The 17,825-nt window shown below is 50.2% G+C and overlaps 1 protein-coding gene across 5 annotated transcripts in view; it reads right to left on the bottom strand.

Moving 5' to 3' along the window:
* Positions 1–12,198: 12,198 nt before the first annotated feature.
* The window catches only part of FBXW11 (F-box and WD repeat domain containing 11), a 76,890-nt gene continuing 71,263 nt past the window's right edge, over positions 12,199–17,825 (bottom strand). For all 5 annotated transcript variants that reach the window (XM_042790156.1, XM_042790155.1, XM_042790154.1 and 2 more), the window contains one exon: positions 12,199–14,758. The gene's annotated coding sequence lies outside the window, so the exon portion shown is untranslated. The remainder of the gene's footprint in view (positions 14,759–17,825) is intronic.

The following is a 17,825-nucleotide window of genomic DNA, read 5'->3' on the forward strand; positions in this document are numbered from 1 at the left end:
CTGAAGCTATGTAAACCAACACGTCAAGACAGCAGGAAGTCTTGGGAGGGTGGTAAAATTAAATTTTTCCCAAGCAAAACATTTTTATTAATTTGATAACCACCAGCATTTTATTTTTACATTAACTAAGATTCCAGTCTAGATAATGGGAAATGGCAGCTTTCTGTTAAAAGCTGGGGGATTTATTCTCTTTTTTTTTACGACAACATTCAAATAGCTTAGGAGCATTTGCTCTGTTTCTGATGGAGAGTTTCACCTATAAGCAACATACATTGGTATGTGTTTTAAAAAATATTTCCATATGCTAAAGGAATGCAAATGGTTGCCAAAGAAAGTGGCTGTTACAGCAGCAGGCTAGGGCTGTTTTTAAAGGAAAAACTGCTTCAGAAACGAGGTATCCACAGAGGTGCACTAAAGCAACACTAACTGCAGTGACCTTGAGATGACCTAGACCTCCTCATATTACAAAAATGAAAAGGGAGCTAGAAAATCTGAGGCCAATTAGGCGCTTTTTTTTCCTGGAGACATGATGAAATTTCCTGAAACAAAAACTTTAGCAAATTCTATAAAATACTTCTAGCTTTGGTGGAAAAATAAATTATTGCCTTTTTATCTCCTCATTCCTGAGGCACAGAACTGGCCCACTTCTGTTTGTGCAGATGGATTGGAGGGAAAACACCCAAAGAAGGGCCAAGTGGTGAGATTCTTGGCACGAGCAATTAAGTGTGAAGTTATTCTCAGGGCTGCCTATTTGTTATTGCAGCAGGAATCATTAAGATTATATGGAAAGATATTGTCTGGGAAAAAGTGTGAAGTAAGGATTATATGTCCTGAAATGCGATTAGCGAGCAAAGCATCATCTGTCCTTGACAGGGTCTCTCTGGACCGGCGATAGGGAGGCGGCTGCGCTCGGGTGGCTCGCGGGACGCCCGGCGTTGGGTCTGAACCGCGCTGCTGAAGCACGTCCATCGGCCAGGCACGGGCAGCAGCCATCGCTGAAGAGGAGGCTCATCCCCTCACCGCCCTCCTGTGACTCTTCATCTCGTTCCTCCTCCCTTCGTCTTTCATTTGTAGCCCTCCCAGCTGGGTGCTCACGGCAGCACGTGGTCGCTGCTGGGCTCACGGAGCGTCACGCGTGCCACGTGCGGGCAGATGCTGATCCCAGGGGAGGGTTTGGTGCTCGGCCGCTTCCCATCATCACAGCCAGGCCGGGGTGGGTGTGATGGCTCAGCCTCCCGTGGACCACCTCCCGCATCGGCTCTCCCGGGGAGAGGCACAGCTCCGCCTGCCCTGCACGGGCTGCTGCCCGCCGTGGCTCGACACACCACAGCTCTGCCCTTGGCCCGCAGCGGAACACAGCTTGTCCATCCAGGGGTTACCTCCTCCCTGAGGACACGGCCGAGGCTCCCACGGGTTGTACACCACAGAGCGTGGCCTCTCTCCTGCCCTGTGCCCGAGTGGGCTACCCCAGCCAAGAGGTACCAGGTCCTGGAGCCCAAAATGGTAGGGCCGAGGAGGGCTGAAAGTCCCTTCCCTCTCTGCCATCCCTCCACCCGCTTCTGCTGACTTCCATTTCCCCGGTAAGGTGTGAGCAGATGGGGCAAGGCAGAAGTGCCGGTTCAGCTCCACGCAGCCCAGAGCCCAAGCTCTAACGCAGAGCCCGGGGACAGCATTTTCAACTCTTTGCTGTCGCCTCTGTCACCGGCGCCATCATTCCAGGAGGCAGCAGCTCTCTCCACCCTTCCCTCGCTAAGCACAACAGCTCACTTCTTTCTGAAAAGAAAATAGACCCCAACAGCACGGTGTAAGCAGGTCTTATACCTTGCCGTCAAAGTAGCTACAGCTGATGCCCAGCATTTGAAATGAGGTCCCCATGGCGGACAGGCTCCACGAGGGCTGTGAGCCCCACGCTCACAAAGCCGGTGTCCTCAGCCTGGATGGGCACAGCCACGCCAGTGCTGGAGCTCTGAACCTTAGGGTCCTGCTGTCGTACATCCATCCCTGCCTCGGATGCCCTGGGACCACCGAATGGGTGCCCTGCAGATTAGATTTAGCTCACAAGGGAAGGGGCTGCCCCCTCCGCCAGTCACTGTGCTCATCCATTGCCGCCTTCATCCAGGAGGTGCCGAGCAAGACCCGCACTGGTTTCTCTAAGAAATGGGCACAACTGGGACAGGAGAGGCCGTGCACCAAGGCCTACCCGCCCATCCACGCCTGCCTTGAGCTCTAAAACCGAGGGTCCACATCCAAAACCGGCGCGGCATTTTGTCTCTCTCCCAAGGGGAAACAGAGGTTTGGGGCAAGGGCACCCTGGCCACTTCCCCGCGCCTCTCTTCCTCACTCAGCGCAACCCCGTTCAAGAGGGAAATGTTGGCGTTTCAATCCAAATGCTGGTGGTTTGGATTTTTCCTTTCACAGCTTGAGCCTCGTGGCATCTGCTGCAAAGCGTGACAAGGGTTTGCGAGCTGGCCAGGAGCATGTGCCGAGATAAACGGATGCCTACGAGGGCTGGGGAGGAGCCGACGGGATGTCTTTGCCTACCGCTTGCCAAACCAGCCCGGGGGATTGGAGACAACGGTGCATGTGTCGAGCACTCCAAGCGCCTTTTCTCAATCAATTCCCCCCACGCCACCTCCGAGGAGCCGCCGCAATGCCGACAAGCACGCCGCGGGGTGAAGAGTGCAGACACATGCAAAACTCATCAGCGACGCCGTGTTTAGACAGGAAAGACCTGCAGGATCCTCGCGTTCATCTGCTGGCGAGAAGCTTCGTTGCGCTGATACCAGAAATCCCACAGACAAGAAGAACCTGCATTCCTCTGACACGGCTGGATTACCCGAGCACGAGGGCTGCTCCGGCTTTACAGCCGCGATCAGACGGTAGGAAAGATGATACAGGGAGAGAGGGTGGTCGAACTCCAAACCTTTCCAGCTGCAGCCGTAAATAAATCCTGTTCCCACAGCGCTGATGGAGCTCAGGCAAGGCAGCGGAGCAGCGTTAAGTCATTATCAAAGAGAAGACAAAAGGTGTTCGTTTCTAATGCCTAATTGGATACAGCCAATTATGCTGTGCAGAGATGCATAAACCACATTGAAAATTCAGTGAAATCTCTCTCTGGTTCAGTTGCAATTTTGACTTGCTGAATTACTATTTAGAGTATTCAAAAAAAAAAAAAAATCTAAATGCTAAAATGAAAGGGCAAGGCTAAAAATTAACTATTTCAGCCGGTGCTAACAGCTTTTGGTGGGCACATACCACATATTTACTGATAGTGGAAACACCCTGGAAAACTGAATGAGCCTCAAACACCTAAATCAACAGAGCTCTAGATTCAAGTAAGTCCTTCAACCTGCTACAGTACCTGGAATTCAGCCTCGACTAGGTCTTCAAAGAGGTTGTTAGCTATAGATATGGCTAATTACTGTTGATTGCTGTCATCTTATGCCCTGAATTCTGGCTTCCTGACAATAAAAAACTTTACTGGAGAATAAAAAGCATTTCTGTAGAAGGCATACCGCACTATCGTGAAGATGCTGCTTCTCATAGCAGTGTTTCTACCTGGTATGTAAGTGATTAACAACCAGCTCGTGTGCTGTTTCAGTACCACAGAGCAGAGCACAAATGCTTTTAAAGCATCCAGGGAAAAGCTGGAGCTTGGAAAAGTGATTGAACGCTCCATCCCCCCGCACTGCAGAGCAGTGGCACGGCGAGGCCGCAGCAACACGGAGCCCGGCGGTGCGCGGGGCGGCCGTAAAACCTGCCGGGGACACAGAGCACGGCGCTTTGCTCGGCAGGCTGGGCCTGCATCACGAGGAAAAACCCCTCGAGCCACAACAGAGCGACCGCAATGCGATTTTAGCATCCCCCAGGGTGGGCTTTGAACTGCAGTGGGGATCACAGCCTGTTTCGAACGCGGCTTGTGTCGGGCGCACGGTGTGTTTTCTCTCCACCTCTTCCAGCGGAGCAGCGTGTTCAAGGGAGAGCTGCGTTCCTGTAGATTGAGTCTGGCCTGGGATTTTAGGAAAAGCTCTGTTGGGGTGGGGTGGAGAAGGGGATCTTCCCTGAATTAATTTTTTACATTGTACCTACGGTCTTTCTTCAGGAGAAGTTGGTCCTGAGGCGCCCCGTGGCACCTGGGAAGGGTGGAGCAGTGCCCACGACATCCCTCTGCTCCTGGCATCCCCCCGGCTCTCGGGGCAGCGCAGAGGAAGGGCCGTGTCCTGCACGGACGTGCTCTACCCAGCCACACTGCCAGCGATGCCCTCTTGTTTAATTCAGGCTGGAAGCTTTTTGGCGGTCAGAAATCCATAGCCCAGACCGTTAGCTTGAAAATAAGGACTAAGGCCTTGATCTTCATCCAATGGGATATTGTGGTTGGTGCTGTAAAAATACAGATGCCGAGGGCATGAATCTGGACTCGCTCTCTTGGCAAAGTGCTGACAACTCAGCGCTGTAACTTGCTTTCCACATTAAGCAGGTGGCTCCCGTGGGAAACTCAGTCTCTCTCAGGACTAGGCTGAAAGGTGCAGCACAAGGAGTTGCACGAGGGCAGCAGTGGCTCCACCAGTCCCAGGATTTCAGGATTTCATTCCAGCTGAAAGATTCAAATTCTGAAATCTCTCTACAGTTTTTGATTGCCTTTTTTTTTTTTTTTTTTTTACAGAAGACGCAAGGATTTCGCCAACCATATTAAGAGAAACGTATTTCCTGTAAGTTAATTTCCTTAACAACAGATTAATTCCAGTAAAGCTATTAAAAAAACAATGAGAGAAAAATCCCAGATGATGTCATTTTGAATCCTTTGGTGACCTTTTGTCCCTATTACCTGCAGGAAACAAGTGAGCACTGTGGGGAGCACAGGAAGGGTCGGGTGGCGACTGGAGGAGCATCTTCCCATGGCTGCAGGGAAGATGGAGCTCAGCCCAACAGCTCAGTTTCTGCAGCGTGGTGACCGACGTGGCATGCATCAGCCCTTGCCCGGAGAAGGCAACCAACAGCCCAGAGGCAAATCCCTTTAAAGCTCCCAGTCCAAGCCCCAGCGGCTGCTTGCCCGGCGGTAACCGCTGCAGGGATTCACTCTGCCGAGAGCTAGAGAGGAGGAGAACAAGCCCAGCGGCTGCTCACCGCAGCGCTCCCCAAAGAAATTGCATCACAGAACTAACAGCCACGTCGGACTTCTTAAGCAGACTGTTCTGTCCCTGAAAAAACAAAGTGTGAGTGTTCACAGCAGCTTCTTTCCCACCTCTTGTCAGTACCAGCTCGCTCATTCGAAAAATAAACAAGCACATGTGCTCACGGAACCTTAAGAAACAGAATTGCTCCAACCTTTTTTCTTTCTTTTTTTTTTTTTTTTTTTTTTTTTTTAAATCATGAACACACCCATCCTTCCAAAACATTGCCATTTGCAAGATTTAATGAACTGGCACAAGGGAGTACTCGCCGATTCCCAAATGGGAGCAGGCACGTCTTGCCACCGAGGGCTGGGGGAAGCCAGCAGCCAGCTCCGTTCGAGACCCGCGAAGCTCCTGCTGCTGTTTCAAAGTGCTGCTGCTCGGAGCGTCCCAACGCCTCGAGTCTGAGGAGGCTCCATCAGCCCTGGGGCCGACCACCGCCTGGGGAAAACCCAGGGCCCTCGGCTGGGCGCCGGGCATCCCACCGCTCAATACCTGCTTCCCAGAGATGCTCGAGAGAAGCTCATGTTTCGAACAAGAAACACAAGGATGCCAGGTGAAAGAATACACTTAACTCAACATAGAGAAGGTAAATCTGGTGGCAGTAGGGGAGAGAACCCAGAAAAACATGCCATGGCCGAGCACAACCCCCCTGTGCTGCTCGGGGGGGAAAGAGATCAGGAGCGAAGCTGAGCCGGGGAAGAAGGGAGGGGCAGGGGGAAGGTGTTTTTAAGATGTGCTTGTGTTTCTCACTGTCCTGCTCTGCTTGATTGGAAAATTAAGTGGTGGTGGTGTTTAAATTAAATTGATGTTCTTTTTCTTCCCTAACAAGTGTCTCTTTTTCCCCTGGCCCCGAGGGTGAGTCGCCCCTCCCTGTCCTTCTCTCCATCCCCGAGCCTTTTGTTGAAGGGGTTGGGCGAGCGGCTGCCGGTGCTCAGTTGCCCTCTGGGCTCAAACCAGGACCCCGTGGCCGTGCAGCCAGAGCCGTGACCCGCCAGCAGCCGGGACAAACAGAGCCCTCCCTTCTCCGCCCGCCCCAAAGAGCTGCCCAAAGCCTGGTGCCTCGCTTTACCTTTGGTCTTTTCTCTTCGAGGCAAAGCTTTGGCTGTGGAAGAGGCACCTTTTCTTTTGGTGCAGGCTCTGCTGGAGGGATGCGCCAGCTCAGGAGCCGCCTTTGCTACCGAGGTGGCCCCATGGGCACCCCAAGATCCAGCCGAACGAGCAGGCATCACCTCTTTGCCAATTCCCCTCCTAGCCAAGAGGCTCATCTGGCAAAGCCAAAGCCCCTGGCTTACCCGCTCCTCCAACATGGAAGTGCCAGCCCATCTTGGTGGAAGACATACAGAAAGAAAAAAGCAAGCTCTCCTTTTCAGCGTGATGTGTTCGGAAATTAAAAATAAAACCTTCAAAGGGCTCCTTCAAAGGGAAAAAAAGGAGGAAAGGAAAATACAAAATTTTCAACTGTGGGGAAAAAAGTAGTCAAGAGATACAAACGCATCTCACTATTTGCACTGGCCTGTGCCAAGGAAAAGATGAATTTGCGATTCTTTAAATTCAGACAAGGAAAGCTGTTTCTACTCCAGCCCAAAACCTGTCTCCAGAGGAAAGAAATAAAAGGGGCCACCCAGCCAGGGGCTGCCTCACAGCCCTGGCGAGCAGAGGCTGGGGCAGTTTCTGGCCCTGTTGGCGCTGCCGGGGGCGAGGGAAGCCTGTCCCACACTGACACTCCTCACAGGAGCGTGTCGGAGCCGAGCAACGGCCATCTGCCCGGTGGATCCATAAACACGCAGCGGGAACATTTCGCAGCTTGTTCTCCACCTCCGGAGGGGAAACGTCTCCCCGGAGTGGGCGCTCGCCCCCATCCATCTTCTCCTCCTCCTGCTGGCACGTGCGGCCGCTGCTGCTCGTGGAGCCTTTCCAGCAAGGACCAGGAATAAACCTCCAAAAATATGCACCCCTCGTGCTCCTCCAGAAGGGCGAGTTGCTGTTTCTGATCCTCCCCGGGGGCTTTTGACTCGTGCGAGCAGCGGCTCCGCGTTGCAGCCGAGCAGCTCCTGGCAGGGGAGAGCAGCGGCTGCCTCCCGCAGGCGGGGGCACCGGCCGGGCTGGCAGCACCCCCGGGCCCAGGTGAGGGGGTGGGTGCCAAGAGCAGGGACCCACCACCTCTGAGCTGTGCCCGCTGGAGAGGCACAGCCCTGCCACCGTCCCCAGCGGATCGCGGCAGAGCTTGGCCCCGTTGTTTTGCTGTTTGAAGGTGCGAGAGGGTGCTGGGGAGGAGGTAGAGCTGTGTTGGGGAGGAAGGCATGGCCAAGGCACAAGGCAAGGGTGGATTTTGGGGGTGAAGAAGCTTGGCAAGACAGAACAAAACCCCAACCCACGGGGACAGAAGGGACATCCCTTGGAAAAGAGGCAGGAAAGCTCCTGCTCGCTGGGCAGATGGGGAAAGGGGCCGTGGCAGGATGGTACCTGGCACGATTTCCAGCCCCGTGTGGGCAGCAGAAAGCACCCATGCTTGGAAAGCAGCTCAAACCACGGGGACACCAAAGCCTTTGCTGGACCAGAGTGCTGCAAACCAGCTGGTCACAGGTCTGGGTCCCTTATAGCCTCCTGAGCCCACAGAGCACGTCATGAGTGTGCAAGCGCTCAGCACCAGCCTTCCCGCTGCCACCCCCTGGCCTGTTTAGGTCCTGGCTAGCAGCCAGCACCCACACACCACCTCATCAGGAAGGGGTTGAAGGTAAAGCAAAGTTTTGCCCCCCAGCAGCTCCGGTTTGTGAGCCTGGCAGGAGGGGACACACTGCCTGCCCTGAGCTACCCTCGCCCTGAGCACCAAAACGATTGTTTCCACCTGATCCCCAGAACAATTTCTAAAGCTTTCCTCCTGTGACCTGTACAAGTGACAGACCTGCGATTGCTTCTAGGAGCTGGGCCACGTTGAGCCACGGCTTTTGGAGGACGCCCACCGTGTCCCCTCGCTGCTCCCCAAACCCCGCCGTGCCCTTGGCTGGGGTTTCAGCGCCGCATCCCCCCGCCGCTGCCCGTCCTCGGCCGAGGGGCCAACTGCCCTGCTCAGCACCCGCCCTCTGCGATGGGTACCTGGTTTGCTGTTATCTTTTAATCTATCAATCACCTTTCTTATCTCGGTAATTAAGACCTGAGCATCCCCTGGCACACGGCCTCTGCAATCCGCGGCCGGGGTGGGTTCGGGGGCGCAGAACAAGAACATCCCCACGCGGTGCCCCGCAGCCCGGCCCCTCTCGACGCAGCCCTGGACTCGGGGCGCCGGTGCTCGGTGCTCTTCCCCGCTGTCAAATGATCGGGGCCGAGCCGGGTGCGGGGACGGGACATGTCCCCAGCACCATCCCCCGGGCAGGGGGGTAGGAAAAGGGCTTTGCTGGGTCTGAGTGAGGGCACCCGCTGCCTGCGGCACAGCCCTGGCCATGGCGCGCAGCCAGCTCGCGGCTGCAAACTGTGCTGTGGAACCTGAAAAACCCTCGGACTCGGGAGTTACCTGGCTCAGCTCAGCAGCAGGGAGCACCAGCACCACATCACACCCCCCTGCTCAGCTCCTGCTCTGCCCTTCCCAGGAGCAGTCACACCGAGCATCTCCATCCCCCCCAGCTGCTCCCAGGCTCTGCCTTGACCCACACCAGCCCCCAGGCTCAGAAAGTTGCAGCTCTTCAACCCTTTGTGTTGATTAATTTGACTGAAGTGTGTTTGCACCCAATTAAGCTCATCAACACAGCTCCGACCTCGACAGCCAGCCCAGGCTGAGCCAAGTCAGATTTAAGAGGAGACTTCCTCCGCTGCGAAGCTGTTACTCACAGTGCTGGCACGGTGGAAAAGCCAAGAGTGACTTCCCTGCGCACACAGACACACGATAGCAACCAGTCCCAGCAGTGACAGAGGGGCAGCCTCCTCCTTAGGGTGACAAATGAGGCTGGGGAACCACACTCCGGTTGGAAAACCAGAGCCAGGGGAGCCACCAACACCGAACCTCGCCAGGAGTCCCAGCTCAAGCACAACAGCCCAGCCCCACTTCAGCGTATCTTCAAATACGAGTTTTAAAAGCATCTCACAAAAATCATTTGTAGTTTTCTGTCGAGCGCTCGTCCCCTCCTATCCTCTTGAGAAACAATGCCCACAGTGGTGCCGAAGCTGCCCGGAAGATAAACCAACACACAGCACAGATCAGGACAGTGACCCGGGGCAGTGAGAATATCGCTCCCACCCAACACGGGGCACGGGGGGACCTCGCACGCCCCGTCACTTCATGGCTGAGCACAAGCCCTTTCCCGTCACCCGGTTACCCAAAGCGAGCAGCAGTTAGGAGCAGCAGCAGCCTGGGGTCTGCCCCCCCCCTCCCCCGTGCCCCCCCCAGAGAGCAGCAGGTAACAGCACACAGCGAAGCAGCAAGCGGGGTAACCCCAACCCTCGCGCCCAGGCCTGCGTAACACTGCCAAGCTGGGGCGAGAGGGGAGAGACAAAAGGGGCCCCAAACCACACCAGGACGGGTGGGAGCACCCGGCCCAGAGGTGCCTCCACAACTCCACTGTGAAGTTCTCCGGTGGGAATGAACAGATGACTCTTAAATAGGCCACGACTGCAAGGAAAAAACCCAACAAAACAACCCAAACCGAAGGCCACCCAGGTAAGCTGGAATTTTAAAGTTTGACCTCAAAGTTTACACTCCAGATTTGAGCAGATATATCACAGAGCTTTTATGGCATATTTGGATAACAGCGAGACATTCACAACCCCTTTAAAATAGTTCAGTGAGGCTTCATTTTTTAGAATACACTTCTAGCAGAAAATACATGTGTCCTGGGTTGAGTGAGTGGTGGAGTTTTTTGGTGGCAGGGGAGGGGGCTATCGGGGCGGCCCCCTGTGAGAAGCTTCTCGAAGCTCCCCCAGCTCCAAGTCAGCTCCACTTCTGTTTGAAAACTGAGCCCATCAGCTGCACCTCTGCGATAACGTATTTAAGAAGGGACGTGGTGATGGGCAGTTGGACTGGTGTGGAGGAGTTGCTGCAGCTGCGTGAACACCAAGGTCAGTGGAGGGACGGAGGAAGAAAGGAGGGGGGAGGTGTGCCGGAGCAGAGACCCCCCTGTATCCTGTGGTGAGATGGCAGGGCGGCCCCCCCCTGCCACCCATGGAGATCTACGGTGGAGCTGACACTGGTTTATGGCCTATGGCTTCTGCTTGGAATGATCAAGGTGCTGTGCCCAAAGAAGGCCAGAGTCTCATGGGAAAAGGCAGCCCTGCTGCTGTAATTCAGTGCTGGGAGGATTGCAGCATGCGGGGGAGTCCCACACCGGAGCAGCTCGGGAAGGGCTGCAGCCGTGGGAGGGAATCCAGTCAGACCCATGACGGAGCAGTGTGGGGAACGCTGTGGCCCGTGGGAGGGACTCATGTTGGAGAAAGTTTGTGGAGGACTGTCTCCTGTGAGAGGGGGACCACGATGGAGCAGGGGGAACAAGTTTTGGACACTCCCCTCACCGAAGATGAAGGAAGTGGCAGCACTGACTGCACCCCCCATTCCCTGCCCCTGCGCCACTGGGGGAGGAGGTAGAGATATCGGGAGCAAAACTGAGCCCGGGAAGAAGGGAGGGGTGGGGGGAAGGTGTTCTCAAGATGTGGCAATGCTTCTCACTGTCCTACTCTGTTATGTGTTGTTAGTGTCTGTAATAAATGTATGTTCTTTTTTTCTTCCCCTAACGAGTCTGCCTTTTGCTCGTGATCATAAAAGGGGGGATTTTTTTCCCCATCCCAGTCCTATCTCGAACCCCAAGCCTGGCTCTCTGTCCCTTCTTACTGCTGGAAGGGAAAGGAGAGAGAGCTGCTGCATGGTGGTTGGCTGCCGACCAGGCTCAGACCACGACAACATGAGATTTAACTTGCTTTCCTCTGGCTGAAGTGCAGCAGTAACATTGCTTTGAAAAGTATCATCCACTGTCGTGTAATTTTGTCACATGTCCAGAGCGGGCCAAGAATAAAAAGTGATTTTTATTCTTGGAATCTACATTAGAGAGACATTTTTGAAGCCCGAATTTGCTAGTATTTAGCCAGAACTTTGTTCATGTTCTTAGCACAGTTTACAGCACCTTTACAAACATTTCAAGTTAGTGCTTCTAACATACACCGTACCAAAAATAACACTTTCAAGAGAAGATCACTGGTGAGCCCCACCGTTGGCGTACAAAGCCGTCTCAACCCCCCTCCCCGAGATGGCTGAAGCGCCATGATTTAACACGACGTTTTCACCCGCCACTGATCTCACACCTGGACCTCGACAAGCCAGCAAGGTCCTGGCCAGTGCCCCCGTGCTAACGGCCCCAGGCAGCAGCAGAGGATCTGCACCATCAATCACTTCTGCTCAGATTGTTCAGAATTGCACTGGAGCAGCTCATTAACCATGCAGCAGCACCTTCCTAAATAGTTTAAAAGAGAACTTAACCCACAAATAAAAGTACCGGCAGAAGACCAGAGGAGAGAGAGCGAAGACAAAAATCTTTGAATCACTTATTCTCAACTAGTCATTGCACATTAGCTAAGGAAAATCCAGGAAAAAAGCTTTTCTTGAGGCGGAGGTAGCACTGGAAGACCCTTTCTCTGCACAGGGCTCAGAGCATGAACATTGCTTTAGCTACTAAGGAAATGGGCAAGATTTAAAAATTTATATCTGCATTTTTGATAAAGCAAGAAAAAAAAAAAAAATCTTCTTGTGATGCTTCTACTGCCGCGTGGCACGGAGGCGCTGCGGCAAAGCGGAGGGGCGAAGTGGCTCTGAGGCGGGCGAACCAGCCCAGCTCTGTTTTCCACCGCGTCCTCCCCAGGCGCGCGCTGTAATAAAGGGTAAGAAACCACCCCGGGACGGCAGCGCCCGGGCCAGGGCACCCGCCGGGTCTGGCACCGGCGCCCAGCACGAGCTCCGAGAGCGCGACGCGCGCTGAGCTGGCCTCCACCAACGCGTGATGCCGACGCTTGGGTGGACGCCGTTACTTCTCCATTTATTTGACAAATGAGGTTCAAATTTTTTTTTTTTTATTAAGCACATTCCACAGTACAAAGCTTTAGATCATGAACGATATCTGTACAATTTAACAGTTTCAAGAAGCTGTTCATACATCAACTTTCCAAACAGATAATTGGCAAACATAATTACAAGTTAGAATTAGACTATCCCAGTGCTTTGAAACATTAATGTAGCAGTAATGTACAGTTGCTCAATTATGGTTAGCAAACAAAGTCCAGAGCGCAGCCAGGATCACTACCATTAATCCCAGGAGTCAAGTTCCTTGGGTGCCAATCACAAAAGTCCACTGCTATGTTACACAAAGCACAAAGAAGTTTAGACTGCATGTTCAAATACCATTATCTCCCAAGGAAAAAACATGAATTTAAATCTTACACATGCATTTTTTTAAAAAAAAGGACTCCATTCTTCGGAAACAAATACCTTTTTTCTTCAGGGCTGCGAGAGATTTTTCTTTTTAAACAGTTTAATATTAAAGCTATTAGATGAGAAGGGTAAAGTAAGACACTTTCACGAACTACTGTCAAGCTTACCAAAAAGTGATCTTATGGACGCTTAGGAGCGTGGTTTTAATCTTCTGTACTTCACCACATTCGGTCATCTCGATGAAATAAATATTGTTGTAGTAACACGTAAATGGGAGTTTAACTTAAACACTGATCCCAACACCTCTCTCAGTGTGAAGGGTGAAGAGGAGAAAACCTGAAGTCACACTTCTGTGACGGTCTGGTAGCGCCCCGACGAACGCCTTTTCTCTGAATTCACTTGACACAGAAACGATGCGCCCAGGCACGGCTGCCCCGATCCCTCGGCAATCGGCCATCCCCCAGCTTTTCTGGTTGTAAAAGGGGAAAATGCAAACCCGAGGAAGTGCTGCCAGAGGACAAACAAAAAAAACAAAACAAAAAAAAAAAAAAAAACCAAAACAAAACAAAAAAACCCACACACACGACGTACAAACGATCAAAGGAATGACAATACATTGCTGCGCCAGCACGCGTCTTCCCCAGGAAAACAGGCAGATTTCACGCTCAGCGAGACTGAAGCATTAAAGAAAAGCCACCGACAGGCGTAGTCACACATGGCTAACGCAGATAAAATATTCACGTTTGCATTTATCCGTGTCTTACTGGGACGTAAGAAAAATGCAGGAGCGTTTGTTATGATCACATAAATTAGACAGGAGACTGTGACAGCGGACGAAGAAACTGCTGAGAGTTCCTAATGAGGACATGTTAATGAAGAGGAACCATGGCCAGGACATCGCAAGGTGGTCATGGCGGAAAGCTACGGAAAGGGAAACGAGCGCGGTAATCAATCAGCATGGTAACCAGAGCACTGACTTGAGGGGACCTCCCCTCCACCGTAAGGAAGTGTTACAAATCAAACATAAATAAATTTAACTTTGGCCCATGGCAGCTTCTCCATTGAGCAGGCAAACTAATGCTAAAGGAGGACATCAGCAGGCGTTCGCGAGGACCTACTGGTGCTAAAAGAAAGACATCTGTAAATACTGCGGCACAAAAATATAAGATACAGAACATAAATTAAACACTTTTTAATTTTTAAAAAGTTTAGAAATTACATTTTAAAATATGTAGTTCCCATTAAAAAAATCCTAATGAATACTGAAAACCTCCTTTTGCAGAGAAAACGTCTAAGTAACTCATATTAACCCCTACAGTGCCAGTAGTTAGAACATCCTGCTGCCAAGTGCTACCACATTTTGTATTAGTGTGTAGTGTCAGGAAATCCTGACTCCTAGCACCCGGAGGTTACGCTGCTATGTACATTATATCTACATGCTTATACAGTATTTGAAATGAGGCAAGCACACGTGGAAAGGTTTTACTATACCAAACATTAGGAAGCGTAGGACGGCTGTAGTACAGAGCACAGTTAAAAGGAAAAGACAGTGCTATACACTAGTTTAGGTAACCTAGCCTGAATTACAGGTAATCTTTAATTTAAAAGAAATTATTGGTGCAGAAACAAGTAAACTGTAATCCAAAAACATTACTGAGCGATTCAGAAACATTTCTAAGAGTCCAACATACACTCCTATCAAACAAAACAGGCTCTGAATCTGTCATGAGAGTAAAGTCTAAAGGACAATGGTGACTTTGAAAGCAAAGCTCTGTACATTCTGGGTATGTGTTTGGCACCCAAATTTCATCGGAGAATGTTTTTTTCTTTAAAGTCAGACAAAAGTGCAAAGCAATATAAATTAGGCCAAGTCCTTTCTTGACTTTTTATTTCTGAAAAACAAGCCATCAGAGTTCAGTTTCTACGGACAATTTACATGTGAAGCTTTGGATTTCTCATTGCAGGGAAGGATAGGCTTCTGAAATTCATCTACTCGAAGTCAGTGAATCTGCAGTAAATTCAAAGACGACCGACCACTGAGAGCAGGAAAGATTAAGAAATTTAGATATAGAATTGTGCTGCTTTGCATCTACACAGCATCTAGAACCAATTCTGACTTTAGTTGTCAATCAACATCTTCAGGCATGTAGTAGCCAAATATCCAGTAGTTCAAGACTGTGAAACCCTGAAAAAGACAAAAGACAAGCTGAACTGGCAGAAGATGCAAATAACAAAAAAGCAGCATCTGGAGACATCTGGAAGAGGTTAGGCCCACACCATCTTTTGCGCTTTGGGTTGAAGCTAAGCGAGTGAAATACCTGCGAGGAGCGCACGCTTATGTGACGCGTTAAGGGGGTGCTCGCCCTTAAATCCTTCCCCCTGTGCTAGATCTCCTTCCTTGGAGGAGAGGGGCACCTCCACAGGCCGTCGCCTCCCTTGTAGAACATGCTCTGAATTCAGGTTCTCAATGGCACTAGTCCCTGGGGGGGTCACCTCTAGCTTGGCCTATAGTTTTCATCCACGTAATAAGAATCAAAAGCCCTCCATGGGACTGGAGGTGAACCGCTGGCTACTCTCGCTACGAGCCGAACACTATTTACTGAAACAGTGACCTGTGTACAACAGTAGAAAAACGTTTCTTTCTTCTCCACACTGCAGAGGAGCAAGTTTTGCACGGAATGCAAGTTCTGTTGCAGTAATACATGAGTTTTTAAGGAAACAGACCAAAAACTCAAGTATTTTTATATTTCGGTTACTTTTTCCAATCGCATGACTCCTTGGAGACACTGCAACTTCTTAGTGTAATTAAATCTGAACTTTGATTTTACCTGCCACTTCCCAAAACCATTTCTACGGACTATGGAGAACTATCCTCTTCTGATATGAAACTCCCATGAAAGGTTAAAACATCTTTAGGCACTTCCCCTTGACTTCCCTCCCCCCAGCCCAAGGCCTAGTGCTTAATATAAGGATATTAGACTATCATATGGTAACAATTTTTATCATGTTACAATAAACAACAGGAATTCAACAGAAAGCAATAAAACTCTCGCAGCCAACTGCCAGGACTGTCAAAAATGATCCGCTTTGAAAAGACATAACATTGCAAGCCTTGTAAAAAAGTGTACAGGGCTGCTTCAAAATTCAGAAAACTATAATGTTTGAAAGCATATAAAACTGTTTCATTAAATGTCATACTGAAATATTAGCTGTTTGACCGTAATTTTATGTAGATTTATGTTTTTTGGATTCTGAAGTCAGGCAAACCCGTCAAAAAGTGACATCACAGCATCTCTCCTATAGAGGAAATAATTATTAAGGGACTGTCATTACCAACACCAACAACTCCCAGGATATGGAGGCCTGCGTGGTTTCAGTTGTGTGTCATGGGACAAGTCAGACATAAGCTGTGCAAAACTGTCAAGTGTGCAGAATTCGAACGGAAGAACACACTGCCAAAGGCATTTCATATTTCACTGACAAATCTCAATGACAGTGGGTCTTGTGGGCCACATGTGGCAAGAGAGGAAAGACAGACACCAGCATATTGCTGGTCAAGCGAATTGATATAAATTTTATTCAAGTCCTAATTTCTTTTGTGCTTAAGACACGCTATGTATAGCTTTTCCATGAATCAAAACTAATAAAAGAAGCCTGCCAAACATACTTCTGTTATTTCAAAACCAACAACAAAAAACACCCTGTCAATCTCTCATTATCTCATAAATTAACAGAAGGAAGCACTGGTGTACGAACTGGAAGATAGATATGGATTGTTCCTAAAACTACTGTAGTCTTCTCACACAGCCTATTCTGTTTGCCTGGAAAGGCGAGGAAAAGAAATAGAATTACTCAGAAAGGAGGAAAAAGAGTTTTCCACGGAGAGGGAAAGCCATTCAACTTCAACAAGCCTTGGAGTTTCCACAGCAGAAGTTCACTCAGCTATGGACCAGGTGGCACAGAAGCCAATAGCAGTATCTCTGTCTTAAAAGGAGCAAGACAAACTCCCTTGGGACATTACCATCAGTGACAGCATCCAGCTTTCCACAGGGATGCAACTATGTCATCCTGGATTACACACAGTAATTTTGAAGTGGAAGTCACAGATAAACAGCGCTGGAGGACCTGGCACTCTGGGTAGCTTCAGGATTTATCTTTAGTCACTTCCCCACCCTGTACAAACATTAAGTTTAGCAGTTTAGCCTTTTCAGACTTCTGATGTCCTACTGCAGGCAAGATAAGGAAGTCCATGAGTTTTACTAAACTACCCTTTCAGCAGTGTTCTTAAAATGTGGCTTTTTATCTTTTCTTCCATTAACAGCTGATTCTGCACACTAGCTCATCATCATAACTAAGACTCCTTCCTTCATCATGGGCCTAATTATATTAAGTAATTACAGGTTCAGAAAGACAGGCAACTCAGCCTAGCAATGGCCAGCCAGTTGCTTTGACCCTCTGTGAGACACAACAAGCCAACAGATCCAAGTGTCATATCCAGAGAGGCTGTTGCCTTGGCTTTTTTTAAAATGAGCAGGAGTTCAGGTAGTAGGAATGGCAGCCAGCGCTTTCCTGAGGAATGCCTACAGGTGAAAGAAACCTAATTTTTAAGAACCAGAATCTCAGAGAAACAAAGTGTTCACAAGGGAAGGTATTTCCTAGCCAGCAGCAGAGATTCTACAGAAAGAGTGGAAAACCTGAGGAACTCACGGCCGCAGCAGGGGTAAGCACATGCAGATAGATAATGAAAATCCATGCTTACATGAAGACGGGGAAAGTTTTTCCCACAACTATTAATTATCTACTTAAAATAAATTCTTCCTGTTGGGGCAATGTCACTCCTAACTCCCCTTGCTGCGGTGTCTCCACTTCCTTGGAAGTATCCAGTCTCAGCACTGGCAGAGACGGGGCACTGCAGAAAGGGGCGACTGCTCTGCTTTGGTAAGGCAGTTTCTGTGCTTCCAAGTCCCAGCATTCACAGCTATTTATAGTTTCAAGTGCAAGTGTCGGCAGCAATATAGATGACATAAGGAAAAGAATCCACTGTCCTAACAAACAGCTCTACAGCGGAGCTTTTACCCACTGGGCTTTGAGAACTAAACGAAGCTGACTTACAGAAAAATGGAAACAAAACAGGCAAAGTTCACGCGCACCATTTCTGACAGCTCTGAGTTGTCATGCTGCCTAACGTGATGTAATTTTTAGTTCTGAAAGCCTTCCCTACTATTTGTGGTTATCACAGAACCACTCATTTC

Source organism: Tyto alba, unplaced genomic scaffold (genome assembly GCF_018691265.1).
Source record: "Tyto alba isolate M040663 unplaced genomic scaffold, T.alba_DEE_v4.0 Super-Scaffold_17, whole genome shotgun sequence".
Classification (NCBI taxonomy): domain Eukaryota; kingdom Metazoa; phylum Chordata; class Aves; order Strigiformes; family Tytonidae; genus Tyto; species Tyto alba.